This window comes from Suricata suricatta, chromosome 2 (assembly GCF_006229205.1).
Source record: "Suricata suricatta isolate VVHF042 chromosome 2, meerkat_22Aug2017_6uvM2_HiC, whole genome shotgun sequence".
In the NCBI taxonomy this organism is placed as follows: domain Eukaryota; kingdom Metazoa; phylum Chordata; class Mammalia; order Carnivora; family Herpestidae; genus Suricata; species Suricata suricatta.
Genome location: NC_043701.1, coordinates 102,989,721 through 103,005,651, shown reverse-complemented (window position 1 = coordinate 103,005,651; position 15,931 = coordinate 102,989,721). Strand labels below are relative to the sequence as shown.

Below are 15,931 nucleotides of genomic sequence, written 5' to 3'. Positions count from 1 at the left end.
CCGGGGCCCCGCCGGCCGGAGAGGGGCGCTCGCTGCGCGGGGAGGGGCGGAGGCGCCGACACCCCTGCCCGGGCACGCTGCCTGCAGAAGAAGGGTGGCCGAGGGCCCCTGGCGGCCAGGACTGACACCCCGCCCGAGTCACCGAAGGGGTTCTGCCTGACTGCGCCCCCGCGGTGTCCCGGGCTCCCCCCGCTTCCCCCGGCCGCCGCCTGAGCCTGGCCCCTGCTGGCCCCAGTCCTTCACCCTAGGGGGAAATGAAGTGTCTTGGGGACAATGTCTGTGGGAGACTGAATTAAAAGGCAACTTTAAGTTATACTCATGTCATTTGGGAACAAAATGATGTCAGGTCCAGTGTTATTGCTCGTTTAGCAGATTAATTTATAGACCCATTTTCTTCTTTTACTTAAATGTTATTTGGCGACATCAATATTACGAGGGGTGGGGAATCCCATTGATCTCTGACTTCTTCCTCCCTGCCTTCCTCCTACATTTAGTCAACAGTCCATTCAGGAAACTGGGAACCCTGGTTCTAGTCCAGACGCAAAGTCTTCTTGGGGTTTACAGGTGGTTAAGAAGGGTCACATCCAACAGCGACAACAACAATAATAATAACAGCAGCAGCTAATAAATATTGAGCCTTCATGTGCCAGACACTGTTGTAAGCACTCTGCCTGAACTAATTTCCTTAATCTTAACATTACTTATACCCATTTCACAGATGGGAAAATCTCAGGCACAGAGATATTTTTTAAATGCCCAAGCTGTAAAGTGGCAATGACAAGATCCAAACCCAAATAGTCTAGCTCCAGGGCCGAAGCTCTTTTTTTTCTCTCTTTTATTTGTTTCCTTACAAGTTTTTATTTAAATTCCAGGTAATAGTCAGTGTAATTTAGTTTCAGGTATACAATATGGTGATTCAATAACTTTATACATTTCAGTGCTCATCATGATAAACGCAGCTATGGATATGGGGAGGTGCTGTTCAAGGGGCACCAAGCTTCAATTACACAAGATAAATAAGTTCTGGAGATCGAATGTGCAACAATGTGACTATAGTTAACAACATTGTATCGCATACTTGAAATTTGCTAATAGGGCAGATCTTAAATTTCTCACCACACAGGGATAAAGCTAATTGCCTTGATTGGGGTGAGTATTTCACAATGTATATATGTATCAAAGTATACAATGGTATACCTCAAATACACACACTTTTTAATTGTCAGCCATACCTGAGTAAAATTGGAGGGAAAGGATATGCAGCTAAAAAATGAAAAAGAGTATTATGGGGAGGTGTGTCAGGCAGTTTATTAAAATGTTTTATTGTGGATTTTTCTTGAAGTTTATGGTATTTGTTGGCCTTTTAAGCATTATAGCTTGTTGTGATGCATTTCTCATTTTAAGTGAATATTTATTTATTTATATTTATATTTGAGGGAGAGACAGATAGACAGACCCTGAGTGGCAGAGGAGCAGAGAGACAGGGAAACACAGAATCTGAAGCAGGCTCCAGGCTCCAGGCTGTCAGCACAGAGCCCGATATGAGGCTCAAACTGACAAACCACAAGATCATGACCTGAGCTGAAGTCAGACACTAAACCAACTCAGCCATACAGGTGCCCCTGAATATTTTTTTGTATCTAATTGTATAATTGATATTTTTCTCTTAAAGAAGGTCCCCGAATTTGGCAAGCTTTCAGGCTGTACAAAATTTTGCTCTACCCCCTACATCTGGCCATATGTTAATTTTCTTATACTACAGCCTTTAACTCCTGCTTTACTCCCTTTTTAAAAAGTTTTGTTTAATTTATTTAAACTGAAAAAATTTTCACCCATTTCTCCCACCCCCACCACCTCCTACCTCTTTTAACCACGAATCTGCTTTCTGTATCTGTGAGCTTATTTGGTTTTTGTTTGTTTTGTTTGGTTGGTTGGTTGGTTGGTTGGTTGGTTTAAATTCCACATGTTAGTGAGATCGGACAATATTTGTCTTTCTCTGTTTGACTTCTTTCACTATCAAAATGTTTTCAAGGTCCATTCATGTTGTCAGACATGACAAAATTTCATTCTTTTCTGTAGCTAAATAATATTCCATTGCGTGTGTATATAATACATTGTCTTTGTCTATTCATTCATTGAAGGACACCTAAATTGTTTCCATGTCTCAGTTAAAAATAATGTTGCAATGCCTACGAAGGTTTAGATACCTTTTTAAATTAGTGTTTTCACTTTCCTTGGATAAATTCTCAGAAGTAAGATTACTGGATCATAAGGTAGTTCTATTGTTAATTTTTTGGAGAGACTCCATATTATTTCCATAAATACATTCCCACCAAACAATGTACCAGGATTCCCTTTTCTCCAAATCCTTTCCAATACTTGTTATTTCCTGTCTTCCATTATTGTTAGTCTAACAGGTGTGAGGTGGTATCTCACTGTGGTTTTGATTTGCATTTCCCTGATGATTAATGATACTGAGCATCTAATCATGTATCTGTTGGCCATCCTTATGTTTTGGTGAAAACGTCTATTTAGATCTCCTGCCCATTTGTTAATCAGATTGTTTGAATGGTTTTTTTTTTCTATTAAATTTGGGTGAATTCTTTATATATTTTGGGTATTAGCCCCTTATCACATATATGACTCACAAGTATTTTCTCCCATCCAATAAGTTGCTTTTTCATTTGGTTGATGGTTTTCTTTGCTGTGCAGAAGCTTCTTAGTTGTACTCTTTTTTTTTATGCTGTCCCCTATTATGTTGAATGTTGTCACATCCCCACTCATTGCCCCATCTTTCTTTAGCTTAATAAACTGCAGCCTTATCAAAAATACCCACACTACTTCTCCCCCTATTTATAAGAATCGGATATTGGCCATTTGGGGAAAGCAGTTCCACACTGCACAGTGTGGCGTCTCATTCCAGATCAAAAGTAGAGAAATGGCCTGGGGCACCAGAATGCCCACTGAAGCCAGGCATGGCCCTCAAAGTGTAGGGGTCCAAATCGAATGATACTTTTTAAATTTATTTTCTTGGGGCACCTGGGTGGTTCAGTCGGTTAAGCGTCTGGCTTCGGCTGAGGTCATGATCTCACAGTTTGTGGGTTCAAGCCCCGCCTCAGGCTCTTTGCTGACAGCTAGCTCAGAACCTGGAACCTGCTTTGAATTCTGTACCTCCCTCTCTCTCTGACCCTCCTCTGCTCGTGCTGTCTGTCTCTCAGAAATAAATAAAAAAACATTAAAAAAAATAAACTTATTTTCTGTCTGCTTTCTCTCACAAGTGCATGAGGTCAAGGACTTTATTTCGTTTATCCCAATATCACATACTTAGAATCTTGTGGGGCAAATAATAGACCACTCTTTCTATTACCTCTGTTACACTGTGTCCTGAAGCAATGAATAGGAAAGACCATTTCTTTGCTCTCTTTTAAGACTGTGTTACCCTTCATGTATCCCAGTTTGATTTCACCATGACTGCACTATTGATTCAATGTCCCCACTGTGTTTGGGTACAGGGATGTGGGAAATGCTGGTAATTGCCTGGTCACAGGATTTCCACTCTCTTTTTTTTTTTTAATGTTTTTATTTTATTTTTGAGAGCGAGCATAAATGGGGGAGGGGCAGAGAGAGGAGGACAGAGGAACTGCAGTAGGCTTTGCATTGACAGCAGAGAGCCTGATGTGGGGCTTGGACTCATGAACCCTGAGATCATGGCTTGAGCCAAAGTCAGATACTCAACCAACAGGGCCACTCAGATGCCCCATGGGATTTCCACTCTTAAGATCTCGTCCCTATTTGGCCCACAGGCCCAGGTGTGAACATTCTTCCCCCCCACACCCCCCCCAAACCCTTCCTTCCACTCTTCCCGAGTCCCGCCAGAGCCCGACACAGCCCGGCCAGGAGCCTGCACCCCTCCCCACTTCTTTGCCTGACTTATCCCTGTTTCTGACACAGGTCTCAGGCTAGACGTCACTTCCTCCCAGAAGAGTTCCCTGACCCCCTGACATTGATGTATTGTGCTTGCCCTACCATAGTGCTTTCTGTTGAAATAACCTCCTGACACTGGCTCTTCATCTCCTAAAAGGCAGGATCCTGGCTTCACCAAACTCCTTAACTCCAACACATTTTCTAGTATTTTTTTCCATAAAGTTCTTCCACCTGTTCCACTAGCAGCGATTATCTTACGTTGAAATTTACTAATTATAGTGAATTTAGACTTGTTTACCAATATAGTAAAACAACCATCCTAATGGAATCTTCACTATACATCTTTCACTTTTCTATCTCTTGACATATTCAAGAAATAAGCTACCATAATTTTTTAATTAATACATCTCTTGCCAGGATGTAATTTCCATCATCAGATTCAATACAAAGCTATTTTTTCCTTTTATATACTATTTCACCACTTACCATCTTCAGTAAATAAATAACAGCAAATACCAAATCAGAAGTGCACAGTTTCTGGGTCTGTCATGTTAACAGGTCGTATAGCTATGTGCGTTTATTCTTTCTTCAAGTCATAACACTTGGCCTTGGACAAACTAATCTCATATCTTTTCTTCAGCAATGCCCCAATTTTTAAATGTCCTATAAGAGTCCATCAGATAGAGGGGCTCATGGGTGGCTCAGTGGGTTAAGCAGCCAACTTCAGATCAGGTCATGATCTCACGGTTCAGTTCGTGAGTTCAAGCCCCCATGTTGGGCTCTGTGCTGACAATTTGGAGCCTGGAGCCTGCTTTGGATTCTATGTCTCCCTCTCTCTCTCAGCCCCTCCCCTGTTCGTGCTCTGTTTCTCTCTCTCAAAAATAAATAAACATTAAAAATTTAAAAAAAAACAACAGAGTCCATGAGTTAGAAAACTACTTCTCGCAAACTGAGGATTCTGAGCTGTGCCGTCTGTTGCCAACAGTGCATCCTTTCTCCTCCGTGCGGTTGCAGGCTACAGATGTCCAATAAAGAGGAGCTCCCCAGGGATCTGGAAGCTGGGAGGGTGGCAGAAGAGGATCGTGGGGCCAAGCATGATGCAGACACACAGAGGGCCTGGCACTGCATCCCTCTCCTCCCGCTCTGTGCCCACCTCCCCGTGCTCACAGCAGCCCGAAGCCCACCCCCACCTGCCACTGCCCCCACAGAGCCTAGAGCCCCCACACACCCCCTCTCAAGCTCCCCCTTTCAAAACTGCATCTGCATGGCTACGGGTTTCTCTCTCAAGTTCTAGCTGGTTCCCTGCACCAGCTAGCAGCTCTCTACTTACTCCCAAACTCACAAAAGCTCCCCTTCTCAGCCCTGAGAGCCCACAGCGGCTGTTTTCCTAACTGAGCCCTGGCCATACACTTAGTCTCTCTTTTACCACTGGGTATCCATCATAGGGGGAAAATTAACAAGGAAAATAATCTTGGCATTTTTCACTGGAAAAGAAGGAGATAACCATATAAATGGCATCAAAGCATCAGCTGGTCCACAAGTAGGTCCTTGTCAGTAATCAATCACAGGCCCCTTAACTCTTCCATCAACTAGTATTATGGTGAGGGGTCACGGACGTGGTCCAGCACGTCAGTATCCGCGTCCCTGCTTCCAGACGTCCTTTTCTCACTCGTCTTCACCCTGTTGATAACTAGAATGTAAAAATCAGTCATTAATTTTGATGGTAAGAAGTATTTCTGAAAACAAAATGTTTATTCTGTTTCTACTGGTCAGATATTAGCTAGGCTGTGCAGCAGTGATAATAAACTCAAAATCTTAATGTCTAGAGACATAGGAGCTATTTTTTGGTCATGCAAAATCCACTGCAGACCTAGTGGTTCTCCAAGGCAGCTCCCTTCCAAGTGGTGACTCAAAGACCCAATCTGCTTGTGTCTTGTACCTATGCCACCTGGGACACATGGTTTCCAGGAAAGAATATGGAAGGTCAGGTGCCAACTATTAAATGCTTCATCTAAGAAATGACCTCAGCTTACAACCTTCTGTGTGTGCCATGCATTTTTGTGTGTGTACCCACGCGTGCAACAGCAATTTCATAAGGGCTCCAAACTGAAAACAATCTAAGTGTCGAAATGGTGAAACGGATAAGTTAATTTTCGAATTTACATTATACTATTTCAGTCAAGAAAATGAATGAACTTCAGGTAAACACAGCACTAACGAATCTCACTACCATAATGAGGAGTGAAAGAAGCCAGAAACAAAAAAAAGTGTAAACTATCTGATGTGATATATATAAAGTTCAGAAAGGAGAAAAACTAAACAGCACTAGATGTCAGAGTAATTGAGGATAATTGTTACATTGGAAAGGACGGGGCCATGGGGGCTTGTGATGTTCAGATAAGTTCTGAGTGGTGGTTACATGGGTGCTTGCTTTATACTAATGAATAATTATACCGTGTACTTGTTTTATTCACTCTTATGAATTTCACTATAATCATTATAAACGATTATAAATACTCAAGACTAAAAATTGTTAAATAAGACTGATGGTGTTTACATTTTAAAGAACTATTTGCTTTAGCCCCAGCACAAAGCTAATACACATTGTACACCTTTTGAACTAAATAACAAACTTTAAAAAAAAATTTTTTTTAACATTTATTCAGTTTTGAGAGACAGAACATGAGTGGGGGAGGGGCAGAGAGAAGAGACAATCTGAAGCAAGCTGCAGGCTCTGAGCTGGCAGCATAGAGCCTGACGTAGGGCTTGAACCCATGAACTGCGAGATCATGACCTGAGCCGAAGTCAGATGCTTAACTGACTGAGCCACCCAAGCGCCCCAACAACCTCTCAAAGTGAAATTTAAATGCGGTTTGATTGAGCAAAATCCTGTCTATACAAAGCTTTTCCACATGCCATGAAGTACTACTGAACCTTATTCACATCTCTAATAGTTATTTTTAATGTGTGCGTCATCATCCAACAAGTGTTCTAAATTTTTGAACAAACTGAACGGGTCCAGCAAGATTGTTGCAAAAGACGTGAATGGCAATTTAGAGACATAAGTTCCTGGAGGAAAATGAGAGCACCGGGGAGGGGCCTTGGAGAGATGGCAGGTAACTCGGCACTGAGAACTCACTGGAGAGGAGGGGCGCTGGGTGGCTCAGTAGGCTGGGCATCCAACTTGGTCTCAGGTCATGATCTCACAGTTCACTAGTCTGAGCCCCACTTTGGGCTCTGTGCCGACAGCTCAGAGCCTAGAGCCTGCTTCGGATTCTGTGTCTCCCTATCTCTCTGTGAGACCCTCCCCCACTCACTCTCTGTCTCTTTGTCTCTCTAAAAATAAATAAATATTTTTTTAAAAAGGAAAGAAAGAAACATTTAAAAAAGAAAAAGAACTCAGTGTCAAAAACAGATGCTGGGCAAGGCAAGGCTGAACCGCTCTGTGGGCACCTTTCCCCTGCTCAGCCTTGGTTTATTTTCCTCTTTAAAATCCCCACTTCTGGGTCTTCCCAGCTGTTGCAACTCTGCCATTGATGGGAAACACCAAGTCCATACCCTCAGACCTGCTGCGACACTCCAGCTTTGCCCTCCCCACTGTTCTGACCCTTTTGATAGAAACGCCTCCTTCCCAGACATTTGCAGCAACAGATAGGCTTCCAGCTTCCTTCCCCAAACACGCTCACAGAACCTCCCCAGGCCAAACATGTCCCAGCTGTCCAAATCCTTACATGTAATAAGAACTCCTCAGAAACCCCTCTTAGCTATTGCAAAACCTTGACCTTCTCTAATTTTTCAGCCATCCTGAAGATAAGAACCACCATGCAATCATTTCCCAACAAGTGTGATCACCCAAGCTGGCAATTCTGAAATAACAGGACCATCCTGCTCCCTGCCAGAAACTGCAACCATCTCCCTCTTCGAGGTCCTCCCAGCTGAGGGCCAGGAAACACCCCCAATCCAACAGTGGGCAAGAGAGGGGAATTTTCCTATTTGCCAATGGTTGTCAGAACTCATTGCTGGGTTTGCACTGACAGTGTAACACACAGAATGAATGTGTGCACCTCTGGGTGCTTTACAAACATAAGTTCGTCTTGGAGAAGACCTAGTGTGGCAGGAGGCCCATTTTCTCTGTCATGTGTTCCAAAAAGAATGTGTTGGAAGTGCATACTGTGTCCGCACATTGGAATTGTGACATGAATTTTAGCTGGAAGGTAAAGGAGTACAGATGTTAGCTGCCTAATTGGATGGGAGGGTCCAGCTCATGAACTGGATATGAACAAGCAGTAATGATGGAGATCCATACACACGTGCTTCAGCAAGCTCTGGACACAAGCGGTTCACAATTTCAGTAAGAGAGAAGATATCTATAAAGTAAGTGTAAAGGAAAACAGGGTGTGCTGAGGGCAACGGGGTGTGCAAAGTGCGATCAGTATCCACCCAAGGACAGACTTCTGGATGGGGAAGTTCAAGTGCCCTTCCTCTGAGACGGAGGAGCAGACAGTTCAGAGCAGCCCCGTATTCCAAAAAGAACTCTCCACCTTTCTCTTTCCCTCATCTTCCCGGCATTCATAAAATGTCAACAAATTATAGCTACGCTGAGTAGGCTGGAGAGGTCCTGTGCATTTCACCTGCATTGTCATGTTTAATACTAACAAAATCTAAACATGTACTATCACTTTCCCAATTTTGCAGATTAGAAAATGGCAGCTCGAGGGTGCCTGGGTGGCTTAGTCCATTGAGCAGCCGACTTTTGACTCCAGCTCAGGTCATGGTCACAGGGTCGTGGGATCGAGCCCTGTGCTGGCTGCACGGAGCATGGAGCCTGTTTAATATTCTCTCTCTGTCCGCCTCTGCCCCTCTCCCCAACGGGTGCATTCTCTCTCTAGCTAAAGAAAAAAAATATTAAGAGGATGGTCAAGGGAATCCTTAAGCAGTTAAGAAACAGAATAGGGGCATCTGGGTGTCTCAGTTGGTTAAGCGCTTGACTTTTGATTTTGGCTCAGGTCATGATCTCACAGTTCATGAGACTGAGACCTATAAGCAAGGCTCTGCACTGACAACAATCCATCACTGCTTAAGATTCTCTTTCCCTCTCTCTCTGCCACTACCCAACTCTCATGCATGCATTCTCTCTCTCTCTCTCTCTCTCTCTCTCTCTCAGAATAAATAAATAAACCTTTAAAAAAAAAAAAGAATAATAAAATTGGGGTGCCTGAGTGGCTCAGTTGGTTAAGAGCCTGATTCCGGCTCTGGTCATGTTCTCAGTTTGTGGGTCCCACGTTGGCTCTCTCCTGGCAGCTCAGAGCCTGGAGCCTGTTTTCAGATGCTGTGTCTCCCTGTCCTCTGTAGCCTCCCCCACTTGCTTGTGCTCTCTCTCTCTCTCTCTCTAGTAAATAAAAATTTCTAGAAAATTAGAATGATAAAATTAACAAAAAGAAGCAGAGTATATATACATTATGCCCTGTTGAAATATCATTTCCATATGTGCATGTTGCAAATTTAAAATCATTTTTATCTATTCATTAAATGAATTCCATAGACATTGATTGAACCCTTTTGTTAACGCAAGGAACTTTTTAATGACCAAATATTTTGTTTAAAATTTTTTCTGTAATTCTAAATTTCCTGTAATTTTAAAAATTCTAAAATTCAGATGACTTTGTAGCCAATCAAATTAGATTGATTGCGCTTGAGAGTGCAGAGAAAACTCCTACCGCGTGTTCTAAGAGAGCGCCTCCCCATTCGTTCATCTGAAATAACCCAGAAGGTAAACATGAGCAGCAGGGAAGATGTTGTTGCTTGAAGATATTCATGTTCTTTTCCTTTAATCCTTATAATAGTAGTCCTGAGATTTTTTTAAAGGCACATGGAATAAAATAAAAGGAAATCAAACAAAATGCAGAGAAAGACTATCAGACAAGACTCAAAAACAACCAGTCAAACTTGGTGGCTTTGCTTGGCTCCAGAAGAGGAAATAAAGCCGGTCAACTTGATTCGACTCAATCTCACTTGATTGTTGGACGCTGCTATACATCCAGGAGTATATTTAAGGTCTAAAAGAATGGAGATCAACATAGCAAAAGAAGAGCCTCCAAATCATACATAGTGAATATAAATTAAAAAGTTACCTTATCTTAGGAGGGAGCTTCAAAAACAACACCCACTAGATTCAGATTAATTCCAAGGGAATTTTCTCAAGCCACCATGGGTGTTCCCTTTCTTCCCAGGCAAGTGGGACTTTCCTGTCTGGATAAGGGAAATTGTGAGGGAGGAATTCCATTAATTCACTCACTTAGCACACATTGATTAAGCGCCCACTGCATGTGAGGCCTACTGTATTGAGGTTATGTCAGTCAGAACAACAGACGAATAAGTGAAATATGTATCATGGTAAAGGATGAAAAGCACCGTAGAGGAGGGCAAGCAGGGAAAGGGAATGGGATATGGTGTGTCTGGTAGTTAGAGGAGGCCTCTCACAGATTACATCAGAGGAAGGACTTTGAAGGATGGAGGGGAGTAGGTGTGTGGGTATCTGGGGAGGGACCATTCTATTGCGATACGTCCTAGAGAGTTAGTTTGATTCACCATGGAATGGGGAAGGGGCATTCTAGGCAAAGGGAACAACAAGAACGAAATCCCTGCTGGCAGGGACTGTGCCAACACGTCAGAGAAACAGCAAGGAGCCTAGGAAAACGTTAGCCGGGCCACAGAAGAAATGAAAAAAGGAAAATGAATGTAGGCCATGGTGGACATGGTGTCAGTTCTGCATGAGCCTGGGAGGTGTTGGAACTGTGATGGGCAGTCACATCAGGTACCCAGGCTCCCAGGACCCCTGGGGCTATAGATGAAAAGCAACTGTCAAGGGATGAGGAGAGCAGGGAGGTGAAGAACTTGGTAGTGGTGAGAGGTGGTGGTGGTGAGGCTTCGGACACACCGTGAAGGTAGAGAGAGCCAGCACGACCCTCCTGTGTACTGGGTCTCGGGTTTGGGGGCACACAGGAGGCAAGGCGACTCCAAGGATCATGGCCTGACAAACTGAAGTTGTCATTAACTAAGGTAAGGAAGACTCTGACAGGCAGCAGTTTCAGGAAGAAAGATGAGGAATTCGGTTCAAACCTAGGAGGCTGAGTCGCCTGTGAAATGTCCCAAGAGGAAATATTGAGTGGACTGTTGAATACAGAAGTCTGGAGTTCACAGAGAGATACTGTTAGAGATGGCAGAGTTTCACCAGCAGGTGGACGAAGGATGAGAGGGCATTAGATCATCACGGAAGGAGTGCAGGCCAAGAAGAAGAGAGGCCCCAGGGCTAAACTCTGGGACTCCAATGTTAAATGACAGGGACAGCCATTTAAAAAAAGGTACAAATATTAAGTAAGACCAAATATCAGAAGCCGGGAAGGGAGAAATGGAAAAGCAACTGCTAAGGGCACCACCCATATGAGGAACAGCTTATCGGCCTGGCGCCTCCCGCCTCACTGCCCGGCAAGCCATTTGGCCCCTTGTGAGTTTGAAACAATCCTTGTTTTTAAGAATTATTTATTTATTTATAAGGCGGCCAATAATAAACCCAATACGGCACGGTAGCCGCCCTGTTTACAAACTGATTGCTTCACTAGTTTCTAGTTCTGGGCTGAACTTCAGCGAAGGCAGGGATAACCAAGGTGGAAACAAACTCTGGGCAGTCATGGGGGTGTGTGCTGGGCACACAGCCCTGAACCAAACGGTCTGGTTTTCTTTGGCAGGCACACCCACTGGATCTGCATGTCGATCGGGTTATGTCAGTAAACAGACCTGCCCAGAGTTCATTTTGCTCAATAAAATCCACGTGTGCTCCAAGCTTATTAGAACTAAAGGGACAGATTTGGGGGCTCCATTTTGACTATAATGCAACTCCATGGGCGCCTGGATGGCTCAGTCGGTTAAGCGGCCGACTTCAGTTCAAGTCATGATCTCGCAGTTCTTGAGTTCAAACCCTGCTTTGGGCTCTGTGCTGACAACTCAGAGCCTGGAGCCTTCTTCATATTCTGTGTCTCCCTCTCTCTCTGACCCTCCCCTGCTCATGCTGTCTCTCTGTCTCTCAAAAATAAATAAACATTTAAAAAAAAAGAAACTCCAGCCTTCAATATCCTTTTAAAAAGCATTAAAATACTGTTTAACATTTTTTTAAGTTTTTAAATATTTATTTATTTTTGAGAAAGAGACAGACAGAGCATGAGTAGGGGAGGGGCAGAGAGAAAGGGAGACACAGAATAGGAAGCAGACTCCAGGCTCCGAGCTGTCAGCACAGAGCTTGATGCAGGGCTAGAACTCATGAACTGTGAGATCATGACCTGAGCCGAAATTGAATGCCCAACTGACTGAGCCACCCAGAAGCCCCAAATATCCTTTTTATCTTAGGAAGAAAAATGTTGTTTTGGATCCTCTGAATTATGTGTGAAGCTTTTATAGTTACTGTTTTGGAAGGCAAACCAGCTAAGAGTTTAATTCTCATAGTCGTTGACAGGAGTCAGGAAATCAGAGCTGACATGGAGGCATCAGTGACTCGCTCAGCAAAGGACTGTGCAAAGGATTTGGGCGGGGGTGGGAGGGTGTAAAGTTATTTCAGTAGAGGGAAGCAATAATAACTATTTATTATTTCCCTGGAGCATGTTCGGTGGGGGGTGGGGTGCAAGAGATGGTTTCTGGTCAGATGAACCCACATTTGAGCCTGATAGGGCCACATATCTGTGCAAAGTCTTGAACTTTGAAACCCCTCATTTGTAAAATGTATGTAATCGTTTGCTGGACCTTCTCTAACAAAGTACCATAGCCTGGTGACTTCGATAACAGGCATTTATTTTCTCACAGATCTGGAGGCTAGAAGTCCAAGACCAAGATGTCGACAGAGTTGTTCTTTCTGAGGCTTCCCTCCAAGGCTTGGAGGTGGCTGTTCCTCGTGTCCTCACGTGGTCTTCCCTCCGTGCTTGCCTGTGTCCTCCTCCTCCTCTCCGTGCCAGGACCGCCATCCAATCAGATTGCAGTCCTCCGTGGTGACCTCATTTCCTCTGGTTACCTCTTCAAATACTGTCACATTCTGAGGTAACAGGACATTAGGTCTTCAGCACATGAATTTTGGGAGACAAAATTCAGCCCAAAGCAATGTGGATAATATACTTGTAGGCAGTATGTTTTGAGTATGTATTTTGTATATACAACAATATATATTATCTACTGAGAATTACATCTAATCCTCAAAGCTCTGTTTTTAAATGTGTATTTGTGTACACACAAAAAATTTTGTTTAAGTGCTCAGTATCTATTAGGAACTCTTATAATTACAGTGTGAGACCAGAATAGACGTCCATAAAAACATACTTAAGTCTAATTTTTTTTAAGGAATGGGAATATTTTAGTGTAATTTTCTTTAAGATTATTTAAGACTCTTGGGAGCAATAAGAGTCTTCTCAAAAAAGGCAATAACCAATGTTTCCTGGTGAAGCATTAGAAGAGAGAAATCCAATATATTAAGATAATCATTTTCAGAGATGTGATCCAAAGGGCATAGACAGACAAGTCAACCTGAATTTTGTGCAATTTTGCCATTGGTTAATTGTGTGACTTTCACCCTCAACAAATTTTAGCTCCCTTCTCCTTGACTAGTGTGGTAACATGCTCCAGAGACAGAATATTGTGGTAATGATTTTTGGAAAACATAGAATTTTATGAATTAAACAATATTTTTATGTTTTTTATGTATTTTTGAGAGACAGAGAGAGACAGAATGAGCAGGGGAGGGTCAGAGAGAGAGGGAGACACAGAATCCGAAGTAGGCTCCAGGCTCTTGAGCTAGTGGTCAGCACAGAACCCGACGTGGGGCTCAAACCCACGAACCGTGAGATCATGACCTGAGCCGAAGCTGGAAGCCAGACACTTAACCGACTGAGCCACCCAGGCACCCTTGAATTTTATGAATTAAAAATTCAACAATTTGGGGGCACCTGGGTGTCTCAGTCAGTTAAGCATCTGACTTGTTTCAAGTCATGATCTCGCAGTTTGTGAGTTTGAGCCCTGTGTTGGGCTCTGTGCTGACAGCTTAGAGCTTGGAGCCTGCTTCAGATTCTGTGTCTCCCTCTCTCACTGTTCCACCCCACTCACACTCTCTGTCTGTCTGTCTCTGTCTTTCTCAAAAATAAACATTTAAAAACATTTTTTAAAAATACCACAATTTTAGGGGCACCTGGGTGGCTCAGTTGGTTAGGCATCCAACTTTGGCTCAAGTCATGATCTCATGGTTCATGGGTTCAAGCCTCGCATCAGACTCTGGGCTGACAGCTTGGAGCCTGGAGTCTGCTTCAGATTCTGTGTCTCCCTCTCTGTCTGATCTTCCCCTGCTCACGCTGCCTCTTTCTCTCTCTCTCAAAAGTAAATTTAGGGGCACCTGAGTGGCTCAGTCGGTTAAGCGTCCAACTTTTGCTCAGGTTATGATCTTGTTATACGTGGGTTCGAGCCCCGTATCGGGCTCTGCGCTGACAGCTAGCTCAGAGCCTGGAGCCTGTCTTTGGATTCTGTGTCCCTCTCTCTTTCTGACCCTCCCCTGCTCATGCTGTCTCTCTCTCAAAGAAATAAAATATTTAAAAAAAAATAAAAAAATACATTAAAAATTTTTTTTAATTCAACAATTTTGGTTTATCTCTAGAGAATAAAGGCACAAAATAAATGATCAATAAACACTGGGTAGATGTGGGGCGCCTGGGTGGCTCAGTCGGTTAAGTATCCGACTTCGGCTCAGGTCATGATCTCACAGTTCGTGGGTTTGAGCCCCGCGTCAGGCTCTGTGCTAACAGCTCAGAGCCTGGAGCCTGCTCCACATTCTGTGTCTCCCTCTCTCTCTGCCCCTTCACTGCTCACTCTGTCTCTAAAAATAAAATAAAGACATAAAAAATAAAAAAAAAATAAAAATAAAATAAATGCTGGGTAGATGTATGGGTGGGAAAGTAAAATCATACAAGAACATATGAAGATTTTTTGAGTCTTACTTGATCTAAACTCTAGCCAAATACTAATGTCGCTCATGAACCCAGCAGAAAATCTCACTCTTCCTCCTGCTACTCTGCCTTATCCCCTCAAGGTAGGTGCTGTGGAGTAGATCCTACTAAAAGTTAGATTTGGGGGTCATCTTGCCAGTTGTCCGAAGAACATACAACTCTTGATCTCAGAGTCATAAGTTCAAGCCCCATGCTGGGTACAAAGATTTTATACATACATATGTGCATACAGACTTAAATAAGGATATATTTTGGTTTTAAAACCGTGCTGCCTTTTGCTCAATTGGCCGTGTCAGTAAAGCTGATTTCAGTTGGACTTGCTACCAGATCTGGTATAATGCTCGCTCCTTCTCAAAACCTGCTTCCCCAGCTAGTTAAAGGACCAATCCCTCCCACAGGAAGTATCCAAGGTCTTCTGCAATTTGGTCATTCCTGATACATTTCCTGGGCAGATCTGTTCATGTCCCCCTACAACCATCCTAATCTTTCTTATTCATACTTTAGTCTCTAGGTTTCTGGTTAAGAAAGGCAGTTTTGTGGGGCGGCTGGGTGGCTCGGTCAGTTGAGCATCTGACTTTGGCTCAGGTCCTGCTCTTGCAATTCATGAGTTTGAGCCCTGCATCAAGCTTGCTACTATCAGTGCAGAGCCTTCTTCGAATCCTTTGTCCCCCCAACTCTCTCTGCCCCTCTTCCACTCATGCTCTCTCTCTCTCTCTCTCTTTCTCTCTCTCTCTCAAAAACAAAGAAACATTAAACAAAAGAAAAGCAATTTTGTAACATCTCCCAAACATTCTACATCTGAGCTTTAAGACAACTCATAGCTACTTTGCACATTCTTCCCTTCCCTCCACTCACAAAATTCCCTAAGATTGTCTAATACTTGTCCCAACCGATTTCTTCATTTAGTTGATAAGGCAGTTCTCACCTTCTAGGCTGGCATCTGGCATAACCTCTTGCGGAGAGCTGGCCTCCAATGATGT

The 15,931-nt window shown here is 43.4% G+C and overlaps 1 long non-coding RNA gene across 1 annotated transcript in view; it reads right to left on the bottom strand.

Annotated features, from left to right (window-relative positions):
• Positions 1–5,357: 5,357 nt before the first annotated feature.
• LOC115271790 overlaps positions 5,358–15,931 on the bottom strand; it is a 26,831-nt gene continuing 16,257 nt past the window's right edge. The window contains exons 4-5 of the long non-coding RNA XR_003900094.1: positions 15,877–15,931; positions 5,358–5,614 (exon numbers count right to left, since the gene is read on the bottom strand). The exon at positions 15,877–15,931 is cut by the window's right edge and continues 26 nt beyond it. This is a non-coding gene — a long non-coding RNA (uncharacterized LOC115271790). The remainder of the gene's footprint in view (positions 5,615–15,876) is intronic.